The sequence below is a fragment of the Garra rufa genome, chromosome 10 (genome assembly GCF_049309525.1).
Source record: "Garra rufa chromosome 10, GarRuf1.0, whole genome shotgun sequence".
Classification (NCBI taxonomy): Eukaryota; Metazoa; Chordata; class Actinopteri; order Cypriniformes; family Cyprinidae; genus Garra; species Garra rufa.
In genome coordinates this window covers 15,918,366-15,935,116 of record NC_133370.1, presented here as the reverse complement: position 1 = coordinate 15,935,116, position 16,751 = coordinate 15,918,366, and the positions used below count along the sequence as shown (strand labels likewise).

General features: G+C 42.3%; 1 protein-coding gene across 1 annotated transcript in view; it reads right to left on the bottom strand.

Moving 5' to 3' along the window:
* Positions 1 to 4,199, bottom strand: part of cdh24b (cadherin 24, type 2b) — a 223,490-nt gene extending 219,291 nt beyond the window's left edge. The window contains exon 1 of the mRNA XM_073849380.1: positions 4,078 to 4,199. The gene's annotated coding sequence lies outside the window, so the exon portion shown is untranslated. The remainder of the gene's footprint in view (positions 1 to 4,077) is intronic.
* Between the last annotated feature and the right edge of the window lie 12,552 nt (positions 4,200 to 16,751).

The following is a 16,751-nucleotide window of genomic DNA, read 5'->3' as shown; positions in this document are numbered from 1 at the left end:
TTGCTTTCTAATTCGCTAAGGCTGTGTTGATGTTGCATAATGAGCCTTTTTCTCAAAATGACAGCGAATATTTCAGGTTTGGATCTACAACACAAACACCTTTACGTTCACCATTGCTCATCCCTTTTCTTGTCCTCATTGCATGTGCTCATCATTGCATCTATTGTAAATGAAAGAAATGCCTAGGGCTGTGAGTCAGACAGTCTTGCTGGTGACAATACCAGCATCTCTCTATTGCTTTTTTCTTCGTCCAGCATAAGTTGTTGAGCCAATGTCTCGTGTCTATTTCAACATGGATGCCTCCTCATTTTCTCATCACGCTATCTCTCCTTCTCGATTTCTCCCTTGGTAAATGCAAGAGCTCCTTGGGTGTAAACAATTACAAGCTTATTGCTGACACAGATTGCTGGAGTCGTGTTAAATAAAATCAGAGGAGTGTTCACCCAAACTGCAAGCTGCCTCCTGCCTGGCCCATTTTGTAACAGTGAACCTCCCCTTGCTGAAGCTTAGCCAAGCTGAAAGGGATTTTGTGCATCACAAAAATATTTTTTTCTGCATATACTTGCAGTAAAAACAACAAAAACAGACAAAAAAAAATCCATTTGTATCTGGGTCTCTTTGATAGCACAAAATCATCAAAGGAGTAAAATGCATTTCATTTTCAAAACACAGACAATTACTGTACAAGAAAGGACCAAATCAAAAAAAACAAAAAAACAATAAGAAAGGTACATATACGGACATCATAAGCCCATAACACGAAATAAATGTAGAAATACAGTTGGAGTGCAGAGGGGCTCTTCTTTCACATTTTTTCTGCTCCTCAAGTGTGTTTTTATAAGTGTTTCTGTAAGAATTTCTTCCTCTGCTTATTATTTGTTCTTTGCCCAGCATGTGACAAGGGACAAAGGGCTCTCAGCTCTTCCAAGTAATGATGAAGAAGCTTAAAAGTTGATTTCAAAGGCCTGGCGGTATTGCAACACTCCAAACCTCTACATCTCACAAATATATCCAATGCTACATGCAATATACCCTCAGTATGTAACCCCATCTAACCACACAAGATTTGCACTGCTTCATTCAGAGAACAAAAAAAAAAAAAAAAAGGCTGTCGCTGCGCTGTTGGAGCAATAGCCGTGTGAGTAAGATTTCCAACATATGGTGTGGCTGCACTTCGGCCGACCTGAGTTCGAGTCCTGACTTGAGGTTCTTTTCTGGTTCAGTTGCCTCTCTCCCCTACCATGATTTACTGTATGTCTTCCTTCTGTGCTATCTAAATAAAGGCAAAAAGTAAAAAAAAAAAAAAACTTACAAAAATCAGGCAGTGCTTTGTAAAAAAAAAAAAAAAAAAAATTTTCCCCACAGAAATGTCCATGTTCATCCAATCATTTAAAGATGTGTAAAGTGTGCCTCTAGTGACAACAAACAGAAGTGCACTGTCTCCAACTGCCAGTGGTCGGACTAACAGTCTAATCCTGGCCACATTCACTTTGCTCAGCTGGTCATGATACTCAGTGTAAAGCCATAGTGTTTATAAACTATCAACCAGTAATTACTTACAGGACTTATTATAAGTACTTTATACACAAAGCACATTATACACATTTAACGGTCCACTGAAATGCTTTGAAACAAACTAAAACAGGAAGACAGGGTGGGACATATCACGTAGTCCCACCGTTTTTTTTTTTTAAATAGCTAATAGCGTTTTGTTTATATCACAGCTTGGGCCAGAGCCGTTTAGCTCAGTAAAGCCGCATTTAACAGCATATGGCAGCCACAATCTCATCAATATTTCTATAAAATATGGCATTATGTATAAAATTCAAATGGGTCCAATACGTTTTGTGGTCTGCGCCGACTCGCACATATGCTATCACAAAATTTATTTATATTGTAGGGGGCTGGACGCTTCGAATTCTAGAGAGCATTTGATTGGACAGAAAGTTTGATGAGAAGCTGAAGTGCAGTGTGATTTCATCAAAATCATTGATCCATATTGGCAGAAGTTAGAGACTAAGTTTTGAATGCTTAAATGCAAATTTTGTCATTGTTTTGGAGCACACTAGCTTATAGATGATCTTAAGGCTAACAAATTAATACTAAAAGTCTAAGAACTTGAGGTACGCATTTCTATTTCATGGGTACTTTAAATAACAATGTGGATTAATGATTTTGTTGACATGCACTTCAGCTTCTCATCAAATTTTCCATTTAATGAAATGGTCTCTAGAATCCAAAGCGTCCTGCCTCCATGCTGAAGCTGCTGTTGAAATCAGTCACTTGTTTACAGAGGTAGTATTTTTTTGTACTGTGAATGGCACGTAGTGCATTATATAGGGGATAGGGAACGATTCAGTGTAAAAATGCTTTCCATTGGGGCCAAAGAAGTCTGGTTTTACCTAGTGTCACATGAACCGCCGCAGCGCGCACCTAGTCTGCTCTGATCCAGAGACACGATAGCATGGAGTGGATCATATCCGTAAATCAGCGTAGACCACAAAATGTATCAGAGCTATGTGAATTTTACACTGAATGCTATATTTTATAGCAATATGGATGAGATTGTGGCTGTCATACGCTGACCAAGCTGTGATATAAACAAAACGCTATTGGCTGTTTAAAAAAGGAGGCAGTGCTGCTTGATATGTCCCGCCCTGTCTTCCTGTTTCAGCTGAAATTATGTCAACACAGAAATACACAGAAATATGTGTTTCAAAGTACTTAAGTGGACCTTTAAGCAACAGACACTCAACAAATCCTGAGGATACATATTAGATAACATGCAATATCCAGTGACTTCAATTAGAGATACAGACAAGCAAATTAAAAAATAATAATAACAATATCGATGTAACGTACCATACACTACCGAAAAACGATCCGACCAGCCTGCTGCTGCTATGGTTACCTCCTCATCCGAACGCAGCTATTTTGTAAGCTCTGACTAACTTGTAATCTAACTTTTGTGGTTGAAATGTTTATCAGTGAAACGTATACGCTTATACCACATAAAAAGAAACACGTAGACTTTAAAAAACACTCACAACTCTCTTTTAGAATAGGGTTACGATTTAACCAGGTCAGACCTGGAAAGCTCGGTCAAATCCAAACGCATCATATACAGGTAAGCTACTTCACTCAAAGCCTACGGGTGATGAAAGCAGCAGCAAATCTGCCTACTACCATCACTAATTATTATTTCAAATAAACATAGCAAAAAAACAACGTCTGCCCTACAAAAAGGGCATTCGTGCTATTAATATATTTTGGGGAAACACATGGCACGAGCAGCAGACCGTGCGATCCAGCCCTGCCGCGCGCTCACGCGCAGCCAGACTCACTTTGCGCCTAAAAACATTATTAGCGATTCAAATGAGTGTCATCAGTGAAGCCGTCGTTAGGGAAGGGACTAACCGTTTAATATTTGCCCCGCGAACACCGGGGTGTCGGTAAACGTGTCTGCTGCTGCCCCGCGAATCCCTGAACGGCGACAGACAGACAGAAGCGCGCACGCCATCTGCTCCAACTCTGCGCGCATTCAGTCATGTGGAAGGTCCGCGTTTCCCAAGAGTGAGTCCCGTATTTAATAACTCATATACTCATATATCATAAAACCACCGCTTATGTATAAAGGACAGGACGCATGCATTACACAGTAGGCTACTGGAATACATAGTGGAGTTTTTTTGACACTGTCAATGCGGAGCATCGGTACTTTGTGTTGACTATGTGTTGAATTATCATACATTGATAGAAACAGTCGTACAATGGACTTCAGATGGACGTTAATATAAATGCAAGCGGACAAAAACTGAACAAAACAGGAGGATGCTATTCTCGTTCACATGGATTTACAGCCAAAATAGTCAGTTAAAAAAAATACACACACACACACACAGCAAAACATATTCGATTTGAAATTAATACATTTTCAAACAAATCCTTCGCGAGTGCTTGTTCCTTAATCCAACATTCAAAAAAGAGACTCTAAATTATGAAGGAGACAGAAGCGCTGCCTTTGATACCTCGCGGTAAATTCATCCCGTGTGATCATAGAAAATATGAATGTTTTACCTTGTAATGTTGATCTTAATGCGTGGACTTTCTTTTCTGCGCTGAGTGAGTCTGTCGGTGTTCAATGACAAGCACTGAGTCAAATATGAACAGGGCAAACGCTGTTATCGCATCTCTCTCTCTCTCCCTCTCTCTCTCACTCACTCTCTCCCTCTTCCTCTCTCTCCCATAATAAAACGACTGTTTTAAAATCCCTCATCACGTACTCACTCTCCCTCGCTCTCAGCAGTCTGCAGCCTATCACAACAATCATGACAACTATCTCTTACAGAAATCCCTTGCATAATAGAAAATAAATTCCTATAATTTAGCAATCATCACAATTTACAACATCATTACTCCCTCCTTATTATGGTAATAGACTACCGGGTGAGTGCAGTTCTTTGCATTTCCCCGTACATTTCAATAATTTCTCTTAGGCAAGACAGCACAACAGAAACACTATGTGAGTCCAATATTAAAAAGACCATCATAGAAGCAGAACGGAGCCAGTCAAAGCATAAATGGACGTATTTATCCACCCGGGAATGACTGTTTTCTTTCTGTTTGGTGTTCCTGCCAAGGCTTCCTTTGTGTGTCTGTGTATCTGTTGGGCTTTGAAGGGCACCATTTTAAAAAAGTGATGGTGTCTCTGACCCACGCCGTCCTTCAGCTTCAATATCACCTCTTTTGCGCACGACACTCGTTTAAAAACAACTTATCACAACAGCGCAGAAAATGTATTTCAGTGTTAACAGGCACTTCTGCTTAAATGGATAGTTCGCCCAAAAATTCTGTTATTTACCATCATGTGGTTCCACTCCTGTATGAATGCAAAAGCAATTTTTATTAGAATTTTTTTAGCTGTTTATGTCCCTTGAAAGTCAAAGTGGTCCATAACAACATTGTAGCACTCTATTGCACTTCGGACAACCACAGTTTGAGCCCTGAAGGTACAATTCCCCTCTTTCCTCTCCCATGATTTCTCGTCTGTCCTCCTACTGTACAGGCAAAAAAATTCACCTAAATGTGAAAAGTGATTCCACATGATTAAATTAAGTTATTTGGACACTCCAATTTTAGTTGAGTTTACTCAGTTCACTTTACTTCATCCTATCCACCTTTTCAATGAGCGGCGCCATGATGGATTCTTACTTCCATTTGGGTGGTTTCGTGTTCCAGTCTCCATAGAAATCCATGTTAATATGGGGAAAAAAATAACTTTTTCAATATAACTAAATATAAAAATATGTGCAGGTTTAATATCAACTCGGTAAATACATTAATTTGACTAGAAACACCAGTCAGGCGAGACTTCCGCATTCAGAAAAAGGTGGATATGAAGTATTTAAGTAGACATAACATGTTGCCATTGAGCAGAACCACTGTCTATGTTTAAAGTTTAACCAAAGAGTTTTAATAATATACTATCAATCTAGATAGATCTTTTCTTAACACATATGTTGTTAGATGTTGGCAGTCTAAAGATGGTACTGGGAGTTGCTTTTCTTTTATTAAAGCAGCTTGAAGTCTTGTTAACAGGTTCAAAACCCAAGCACAGGCTCAACACTTTACCACAATGATAACTCACCCAAAAAACATAACAGAAAGTCTTTTGAAATACCAACATAATAAAACATTAAACATCTTCTCATTTCTCATCTTCCTAAAAAAATGCATTCTTTGTTTCATCATTTTCTCTCCCTATCCAGCTAATCATGGAAAGCATGATGGGAAGTGTAAAGTTTATTTACTACTTGATTAAAACATCATTATCAGAGCCAAGAGAATGATCATAAAAATACATGCCTTTATACATTTCTGCAACTCCGTAATTACGTATCTTACTGCATGTTTCATGGCAGTTTCAAAGTGAAATGTCCATAGAGTGGCACTAAAACACACGGTTAGTATGTGACTATGGCACATTTTTATTATGTTGGTACAGGCAGGTATTGCTGCGTATTTATTATGCTGCTTGAGGTACGCATTGCGACTGTTCAGAATTCAAATATCTAGGGAGTGTCGCTAAAGGTTAATGCTCTATCATGTTGGAAATATCCCCTACACCAAACCTAACCCTAAACCTAACCGATAGTGTTAACAAATGCAAAAGTAATATAAAAATGCATTTGTAGATGCAGCCATGGTATTTAAACATTCTTGTGTGGATTTGAGCTGTTTTGTCAAATCGTAGTTTCACAGCTCTTCATCACTCAAGTGCAACGCCGTATCGCATGAGCTACTGAGCAAACCGACTGAATTAGAAAAGTCATGCATATGAAGCTGTATATGTGAAGGCAACATTTAAAAGTATCGGTTTTGAAATTATGGCATAATATTCTGCAAGTAATTGTGTAAATGCTTTATTAATCAAAACTCTGTACCTGTAAATCATAGCTACTGTGTGTGAAAAGGAATGAAAGTTAGTCAGAGTTTTACTGCCTCTAGTGTTCATATCTCCTGGAAACTGGAGTTGTTTGTACACGATTCGTACATATGTGACCCTGGACCACAAAACCAGTCATAATACATTTATACATCATCTGAAAGCTAAATAAATAAGTTTTGCATTGATGCATGGTTTGTTAGGACAATCTTTGGCCGAGATACAACTATTTGAAAATTTGGAATCTGAGGGTGTAAAAAATCTAAATATTGAGAAAACCTTTAAAGTTGTCCAAATTAAGTTCTTAGTAATGCATATTACTAATCAAAAATTAAGTTTTGATGTATTTATGGTAGGAAATGTACAAAATATCTTCATGAAACATTATCTTTACTTAATATCCTAATGATTTTTGGCATAAAAGAAAAATGGATAGTTTTGACCCATGCAATGTATTTTTGACTATTGCTACAAATATACCCGTGCTACTTAAGTTTTGTGGTCCAGGGTCACATATAGGCACATTTTTTCAGTTTTGCAGAAATGTATATAGAGTGTATATAAAGTATTTCCAATTGGCTTATGTTGCATTGAAGACAGATGGAAAGCAGAAACCATAAAACATAAATCAAGTCAAGATTATTTTTATAGTGCTTTAGAGATTGTTTCAAAGAAGCTTTACAGTATTAAAGAGGAAAGTAACTGAATAAATGCAAACTTCAAAACTTAAATTCAAATTCAAGACAAGCATGTCATTATTCAGCTCCAGTCATTTTAGTGTTGGTTCAGTTAATTTCAATAACTCTCAGGCTATTCTCAATTGAAGAAATTCAAACAATAATTACAGTTAATTACCTATGTTTTGTGACAGATCACTGTATTGCCTTATTAGATGTCTTCTTTATTTAAAGCCCGAAAAGAACATTAATGTCACACCCTCTGCACGTTCCCTCAGCCCCAATCACCACGATCCTCCACCAACCAGCCAATCACCACCACAGCACACCCGTGAACCATCACCAGAATACTAATCACCGTCACCTGCACCGGCAATCACCACACCCTTTATATACCTACCTCTGCCACTCACTCATCGGCTGGTATCAAAGTTGCATGGATGTTTCTCTGTGGATCTTCTCCCCCTCCTGTTGTCTCTCCTGTGCTCCTCGTGGATTCTTCCGATGTTCTCCTGTGCTCCTCGTGGATTGCTCTGATGTTCTCCTGTGATACACGTTAATCGTGTTAAAGGGAAGTGACTATTGCTAACGCTATGATCCTTATGAACTTGAACTCACCTGTTGTGTTTGTTTGAAGATTTGACCACAGAGACCTTATTTCACCCGATTGCACGTGTGTTGTACTGTGCACGTTTGTTAATAAATACCTTGAAAGATACTCACCTTCTCCCTTTGTGTGTGGTCGTGACAGGATACCAGCCCCTAAAATATTAACTCACCGCTTCACTCATGGAGGCGAGTGCCGCTATCACCGAAGACACCCCCGATCCATTTGCGGATATGGTAAACGTCCTTCGTCAATCTCTACCTGCTGCTCCAACGACGATTTCCAACACGCCCCTCTCTCGCCCCATGAGTTATTCCGGAGACCCGGGTGGTTGCAATGGTTTCCTCCTGCAAAGTTCCCTCTATATTGAAGCCAACGCACACCAGTTTCCTAACGAAATTTCTAAAATATCTTTTATGATTTCCCTCCTCACTGGACAGGCACTCCAATGGGCAGACGCACTCTGGAATTCACGGAGCGACGCTTTAATCTCCTATAATGCTTTCGTTGCCCACTTCAAGGACGTGTTTGGAGCTGCGCTCACTCCCCTTTCGGTGCACGACGAGCTGATCACTCTGAATCAAGGTGCGTCCAATATCCATGAATACACCCTGCGCTTCCGCTCCCTAGCGGCCACCAGTGGTTGGAACCAAGTAGCTCTCCTAGCAGCCTACCGTAAGGGGCTTAAACCCCAGATCCGCAAGCATATGGTTATTTACGATGACAACGTACCGCTGGAAACCTTTATTAAGAAGGCAGTAGGCATTTCTCAACATCTCTCAGCGTGTCCTTCTACAAAGTCTGTACCCAGCTTCCCTCCACTCCGAACACCGTCACCCCAACGAGACGCGGAGGAGCCTATGATTACTGACTCCTATCGCCTGGATCCTGCGGAGAGGAAACGACGAATTAATAATCATCTGTGCCTATATTGTGGAGAAGCCTCTCACTTCATCAGTGCCTGTCCAGTCCGCCCGCCTCGTCCAATGGTGAGTACCGTATCTATTACTCCGGCCATGTCTCTCTTACCCCATATTACCGCTAAACTAATAGTAAACTCTCGTACTCTCCCCATCTATGTGCTCGTGGATTCCGGAGCGGCTGGCAATTTTGTTTCATCACACTTCATTGCTAAACATCGAATTCCCACCGTTCAAAATGAGGTCACATACCACATAACCACAATCCAAAACTCACCATTGGGCGATGGTAAGATATCTCGCCGGACCAGAAAAGTGACCCTCGTCTCCCAACACAACCACCGGGAACATCTGACCCTCCTAGTACTCCCGCGAGCCAACGTGGATGTCATCCTGGGCAGACCATGGCTCATTAAGCACCAACCCCGCATAGATTGGAGCACAGGAGAGGTCCTGGAGTGGGGCGCAACGTGTGAGGACCACGGCTACCATCCTTCCTCGTCAGATGCAAAGTCTCCATACCGTCCTATCCCTCTGCACGCCACCACCATAGAGAGCCCTGCCACTCAATCCGCCACCACCATTCCCCCCGTCTATCAGTCTTTCACCGATGTCTTCAGCAAGGAACGGGCCACACAACTACCACCGCACCGGCCCTGGGACTGTAGTATCGACCTGCTGCCAGGCGCCAAACTACCCCACGGGAAGATCTACCCCCTCTCACGTCCTGAGCAGGAAGCCATGGAGAATTACATCCAGGAGGCTCTCCAACAGGGGTTCATCAGACCTTCCACGTCCCCAGCAGCATCCAGTTTCTTCTTCGTCCCCAAGAAGGATGGTGGGCTCAGACCTTGCATTGACTACCGGGTGCTCAACGACGCCACGGTGAAATTCGCCTATCCACTTCCTCTAGTGCCAGCTGCCTTGGAGGAACTACGGGAAGCCCGCGTCTTCACCAAACTCGACCTCCGCAGTGCATACAACCTGATCCGTATCCGAGAAGGAGATGAGTGGAAGACCGCCTTCATCACCCCCACCGGTCACTATGAATATCAGGTGATGCCCTATGGCCTGGCTAACAGTCCTTCCGTATTTCAGAATTTCATGAACGAAATCTTCCGCGACTACCTCCATCGATTCGTAATCATCTACATTGACGATATCCTCATTTACTCACGTAACCTAAAGGAACATCAAGACCACGTCCGTCAGGTTCTCCAACGCCTCCGTGAGTACCAACTCTATCTAAAATTAGAAAAATGTGAATTCCATCAGCCCACCATCTCCTTTCTCGGATACGTGATCACTGCGGAGGGAGTTCACATGGAAGCCGGCAAGGTGGACGCAGTGGCCAAGTGGGCGGAGCCCAGGACGGTGAAGGAGCTTCAGCGTTTCTTAGGCTTCGCTAACTTCTACCGACGCTTTATAAAGAACTATAGCCTCCTATCGGCTCCACTCACTTCCCTCTTAAAGGGAGGTCGCCGGGTACTACAGTGGACTCCAGAGGCTCAGCAAGCCTTCGACCGTCTAAAACTAATGTTCACCACCGCTCCCATCCTCAAGCACCCCGACCCTTCAAGGCCCTTCGTGGTGGAGGTAGATGCGGCGGACGTGGGCGTAGGAGCCGTGCTGTCCCAGTGGTCTGATGAACCCCGATCCCTCCACCCGTGTGCGTACTATTCCAAAAAACTTACCCCAGCTGAGCAGAATTATGGAATTGGAGACCGCGAACTGCTGGCCATAAAGCTCGCCCTCGAAGAGTGGCGGCACTGGTTGGAAGGAGCCCAGTTCCCCTTCACCGTAATAACCGACCACAAGAACCTCCAGTACATTCAGAACGCCAAGAGACTAAATGCCCGCCAAGCTCGCTGGTCATTATTCTTTGCCCGATTCAATTTCCACATTACTTACCAACCCGGCCACAAAAACACCAAAGCAGACGCCCTATCACGTATGCACTCACCTGAACCTACCTCTGACGATCCTGATCCAATTCTACCCCCATCTGTCTTTCTCGCACCCATACTATGGCAGCTGGATGAAGATATACGGGCCGCCACCTTCGAGGAACCTGCACCACCGGAGCTTCCCCCGGGTCGTGTCTATGTCCCAAGCCGTCTCAGACCCCTTCTGCTGGATAGTACGCACACGTCCCCCGGCTCAGGACATCCTGGCAGCAGGCGAACCCTCTCGCTCCTCCAGCAGAAATATTGGTGGCCCAACATGAGCAGGGAAGTGGAACGGTACGTCCAAGGATGTTCGGTCTGCGCCGTCAACACAACCCCACGCCGCTTACCCGAAGGTAAATTACAACCGTTACCTATTCCCCGCCGACCCTGGACACACTTGGGCATTGACTTCGCCACAGACCTGCCCCCCTCTCAGGGTTACACCACAATTTTAGTGGTAGTCGATCGATTCTCGAAAGCTTGCAAATTAATACCTCTCAAAGGTCTCCCCACAGCACTAGAAACCGCAGAGGCACTATTCCACAATGTATTCCGGAACTTCGGACTCCCAGAAGACATCGTGTCCGATCGGGGACCCCAATTCATTTCCAGGGTCTGGCGGGCCTTCTTCCAACTTCTGGGTACCACAGTCAGCCTGTCATCCGGATATCACCCTCAAACGAACGGGCAGACCGAACGGAAAATACAGGAAATCTCCCGCTACCTTCGGACGTACTGTTCCCAACATCAAAACACCTGGAGCCAGTATCTACCGTGGGCTGAGTATGCGCAAAATTCCCTCCGTCAAACCTCTACTGGTCTAACCCCATTCCAATGCATTCTAGGTTATCAACCAGCTCTGTTTCCATGGACTGGAGAGTCCTCCGAGGTGCCCGCGGTAGATCACTGGTTCCGAGAGAGCGAGAGGGTGTGGGACTCAGCGCACGTCCATCTCCAGCGGGCAGTACGGAGGCATACGGAACATGCCAACCGCCGTAGGTTACCCAACCCAGTTTACCTCCCCGGGGACCAGGTATGGTTGTCCACTCGAGACATACGCCTCCGGCTGCCCAGTAGGAAGCTGAGTCCCCGCTACATAGGGCCCTTCACCGTGCACTCACAGATCAACCCTGTCACCTACCGTCTAAACCTACCTCCACATTACAGAATCGCCCCCTCGTTTCACGTTTCCCTACTCAAGCGCCACACTGAACCCCTGTTCCCTTCCTCCACAGAGTCGGAGTCACCTCCTCCTCCCGACCCACCAGAGATCCTTGGAGATAACATCTACCAAGTCCAAGAAATCCTAGACTCCCGGCGGCGGAACGGCCAGCTCCAGTACCTAGTGGACTGGGAGGGGTTCGGACCCGAGGAGAGATCGTGGATACCCCGTGACGACATCCTGGACCCGACTCTCCTCGAGGAATTCCACCGCCAACATCCCGAACGCCCAGCTCCCAGAGGTCGTGGTCGTCCCCGTCGCCGTTCTTGGGTGCCAGGAGTCACCCGTGGAGGAGGGGGTGATGTCACACCCTCTGCACGTTCCCTCAGCCCCAATCACCACGATCCTCCACCAACCAGCCAATCACCACCACAGCACACCCGTGAACCATCACCAGAATACTAATCACCGTCACCTGCACCGGCAATCACCACACCCTTTATATACCTACCTCTGCCACTCACTCATCGGCTGGTATCAAAGTTGCATGGATGTTTCTCTGTGGATCTTCTCCCCCTCCTGTTGTCTCTCCTGTGCTCCTCGTGGATTCTTCCGATGTTCTCCTGTGCTCCTCGTGGATTGCTCTGATGTTCTCCTGTGATACACGTTAATCGTGTTAAAGGGAAGTGACTATTGCTAACGCTATGATCCTTATGAACTTGAACTCACCTGTTGTGTTTGTTTGAAGATTTGACCACAGAGACCTTATTTCACCCGATTGCACGTGTGTTGTACTGTGCACGTTTGTTAATAAATACCTTGAAAGATACTCACCTTCTCCCTTTGTGTGTGGTCGTGACAATTAATAAACATCTGAACGTATTTTATTTCAACAGCGGAAAGACATCAATACACACAAATTTTCAAGTTTAAGTCCACCAAAGTTAATCTCCTCTCCTGTCTGGTTTGTTTGTCAGACAGAATGGCAGATTCTGCGTTGTGATTGGTCAGATCGCCTGTCAATCACGCTGTTTTCGAAGGGTCAATTGCATTTCCTTTTTGAAATAGCTGTTTTGTTTGGTGTTTTTTCAAAAGAAAATGTTGCAGGCCACAGGTAAATTTGACTGCGCAAAAATTTAAAGACGATTTACTCACCTGCTTGACATCCAAGATGTTCATGTCTTTAAGTCATAGAGAAAGTCATAAAGAAATTATGTTTTTTGAGGAAAACATTTAAGGATTTCTCTCTTTATAGTGGACTTCTATGGTGCCCGCGAGTTTAAACTTCCAAAATGCAGTTTAAATGCAGCTTCAAATGGCTCTAAACAATCCCAGCTGAGGAAGAAGGGTCTTATCTTCCAGAATGATCAGTAATTTTGTAAAAAAAAAAAAAAAAAAAAAAAAACGGATTCATCTAGCTCGTCTTGTCTAGCTCTGCGTGTACTCTGTGTATTCTGGTTTAAAACAGGGTATATTGAAAAACTCCCCATCTCATTTTCTCCTCCAACTTCAAAATCGTCCTACATTGCTGCAGAAGTACCAACAGAGTACACAAAGAGCTAGACAAGATGAGCATTTGAGGTTAAAAAGTATATTAATTGTATTTTAAAAAATAACCCATCATTTCATTAGATAAGACCCTTCTTCCTCAGCTGGGATTGTTTGGAGCCCTTTGAAGCTGCATTTAAACTGCATTTTGGAAGTTCAAACTCGCGGGCACCATAGAAGTCCACTTTATGGAGAAAAAATCCTGAAATGTTTTCCTTAAAAACATTATTTTCTTTACGACAGAAGAAAGAAAGACATGAACATCTTGAATGACAAGGGGGTGAGTAAATTATTTGTAAATTGTTGTTCTGGAAGTGAACTTCTCCTTTAAGCAATTCTTTTAAATAACTTATTTTGTGCTCCACACAAGAAAGAAAGACATACAGGTGTAACAAAATGAGGGAAAGTAAATGACGACAGCGTTTTCATTTTTGGGTGACCTATCCCCTCAAGTCTGGGAAGCAATGACAGTGGAAAAATCAGCCAAGCCAGTTATTTTCAAGAATTTTTAGACAACACGAAAAAAGCACAGACAGACTCACAGCCGAGAGAACAGGCGGCAAAATTGCTGATATCTCCCCTCCTCCGACTCCAACGAGCATGTTGTCTCTCTCCACCTGTCTACCTGTAGCTGTCAATGACAATACTGAGGCTTCGCCCATAAGGCCTCGTTGCCTTGATCTACTGCTGACATTTACCATTTGAAGTCCTGTCCTAAGCAGCAGACAATAACACAAACACGCTGACTCCCTCCGCATTTGTGCCGGCGTGTGGGTGTGTGGACGCGTTTGATCCGGGGACGGTTTGTTGTTGAGAGGGCGATGCATTCAAAAAGTTTCGAGCTAGTGAGGGGTGAGGAGGATTATTTGCGTTCGAGCGGTGGGTTGTAAATAATAAATGTGCTGCTGTGGACCTCTGTGAACTATTTTCCACCTGTTTTCCTTCTTTTCTTCCAGCTATCGTGCCCTCATCGGATCTGTTATTCTACCAACCGCTGCTCTAATATTGAACAGTCAGATAGGAACGGTGAAACCTGCTTAGAGGAGATCTCATCGAATTGGACACTCTTAAACACACTGACCTGTCTCTTGACCCTTTGCAGCTCCCGATTGGGACCAGAGCCCGCCGATGGCAGCAGAGCCAGAGTTCAAGGAGTCAAATTCCCTCATATTGTAAAAAAAAATTTCCTCCAACTTACACTTAAGTTCAGCTGCAGCCTTATACACTACCAGTCAAAAGTTTTTGAACTGTAAGATTTTTAATGTTTTTTAAAGAAGTCACCAAGCCTGTATATTTGATCCAAAATACAGCAAAAACAGTAATATTGTGAAATATCTTTACTATTTTAAATAAGTGCTTTCTATTTGAATATATTTTAAAATGTAATTTATTCCTGTGATCAAAGCTAAATTTTCAGCATCATTACTCCAGTCTTCAGTGTCACATGATTTTTCAGTAATCATTCTAAAGTGCTCATTTGCTGTTCAAAAATCATTTATTATTATTATTATTATCAGTATTTAAAACAGTTGAGTACAATTCCTCAGGATTCTTTGATAAATATAGAAAGATCTTTTGTAACATTATACACTATACCATTCAAAAGAAGACTTTTATTTAGCAAGGATGTTTTAAATTGGTTAAAAGTCATGATTAAGGCATTTATAATGTTACAAACTATTCTATTTCTGAAGGATTATGTGATTGATGTAATGATGCTAAAAGTTCTGCTTTGAAATCACAGGAATAAATCACACTTTAAAATATATTCAAATAGAAAACAGTTATTTTAAATAGTAAAAATATTTTTTTTTAAAATGTTACTGTTTTTGCTGTACTTTGGATCAGATAATGCAGGCTTGGTGAGCAGAAGAGACTTCTTTAAATACATTAGTAACCTTACTGTTTAAAAACTTTTGATTGGTTGTGTATTTTTAAGCATAATCAAATTTAGCTGTACAAGTTATTACAACCAAAGTCCCTTTAAGGCAAGTCATGTCACTCGGCGGCCATCTTTGAAATGCCTCTCGGGCATACAAGTGCAGCTCCTATCTGTTTGAATGGGGAAACATCAAATTCTCCAAAACTGTTCACCAAGCTTACGATTAAATTTCATATTTTAAATCTCCAAAGAAATACAACAAGAACTGCCTCATAAATATGGTTCCTTGTGCTCCAATAGCGTTAAAAAAACGCTTATTTTTCCGGCTAGATGAGCCAGTGCGCATGCGCAGTACTGAGCGCACGTCTTAGAGCGCCGATTGTTTCTATAGCAACCGGGACTTCTAACGGCAGCTGCAGTGACGCGCTGACTTTTCTAATCAACGATTGGCTCTTTCACTAAGAAGGCGGGGCTTCGCGGCCATAATGAGCGTTGCATTTTTCCCCATTCAAAACTACACGAGTGACATGTCTTGGGTATTCTATAGTCTTTGTTACAACTTATTAAAGGGATAGTTCACCTAAAAATTTAAATTACTTCATGATTTACTTATCCTCAAGCCATCCTAAGTGTATATGACTTTCTTCTCTCAGACGACTGCAATCAAAGTATATTAGAAAAAGTTATGGTGCTTCCAAGCTTTATAATGGCAGTAAATGGGTGTTGAAATTTCGAAGCCCGATAAAGTGCATCCATCTATCAAAAAAGTCCTCCACACAACTCTGGAGGGTTAATAAAGGCTTTCTGAAGTGAACTGATGTGTTTTGTTAGTAAAAATATACATATTTTAAATTTTATAAACTCTAACTTTCACTAACTGTCATACGCACGTCTCGTGAGTACCAAGTTTTGTTTACAGCAAAGGAAAGTCTCCTCTTGGCTTATGTCGAAATCCTCCAACATTTTTCTTTACAAATCCTCGTTTTGTAATTCCTGACCGGTGTTTTGTTTTGCTCCCTCCTTTGTGCTTCCTCATTTGTCACTTCTCACCGGAGCTTATACATTTTTAGATTACGGTTCATAAAGTTTTAAATATGGGTATATTTCTTACACAAATGCGTCATTTCTCTTCAGAAGGCCTTTACTCACCCCACGGAGCTATGTGGAATTCTTTTTATGATGGATGCACACACTTTATTTTGCTTTAAAATCTCGCATTCGTTTGAAAGAAGAAAATCATGTACACCTAGGATGGCTTGAGGGTGAGTAAATCATGGGGTAATTTTCATTTTTATGTGAACTATCCCTTTAAGAGTAGCACAAGCACACAAGCAATTTTCCATAGCTATAAAATGTTTTGCATATTATCTGCCACACAATCAGTTTGTGGTAATGAACAGCGCTAGTAATCATCATTAACCGAGCCAAGAGAATAATCTAAACGAGAAGATACAGTTGTTTAGCTAAATATTTAGAGATGTAGATAGATGGAAAGTGGAAACGGTAAAACATCAAAAGCTGATAAATGTTATATACTCTAGACGTCACATCTTTGTAATGA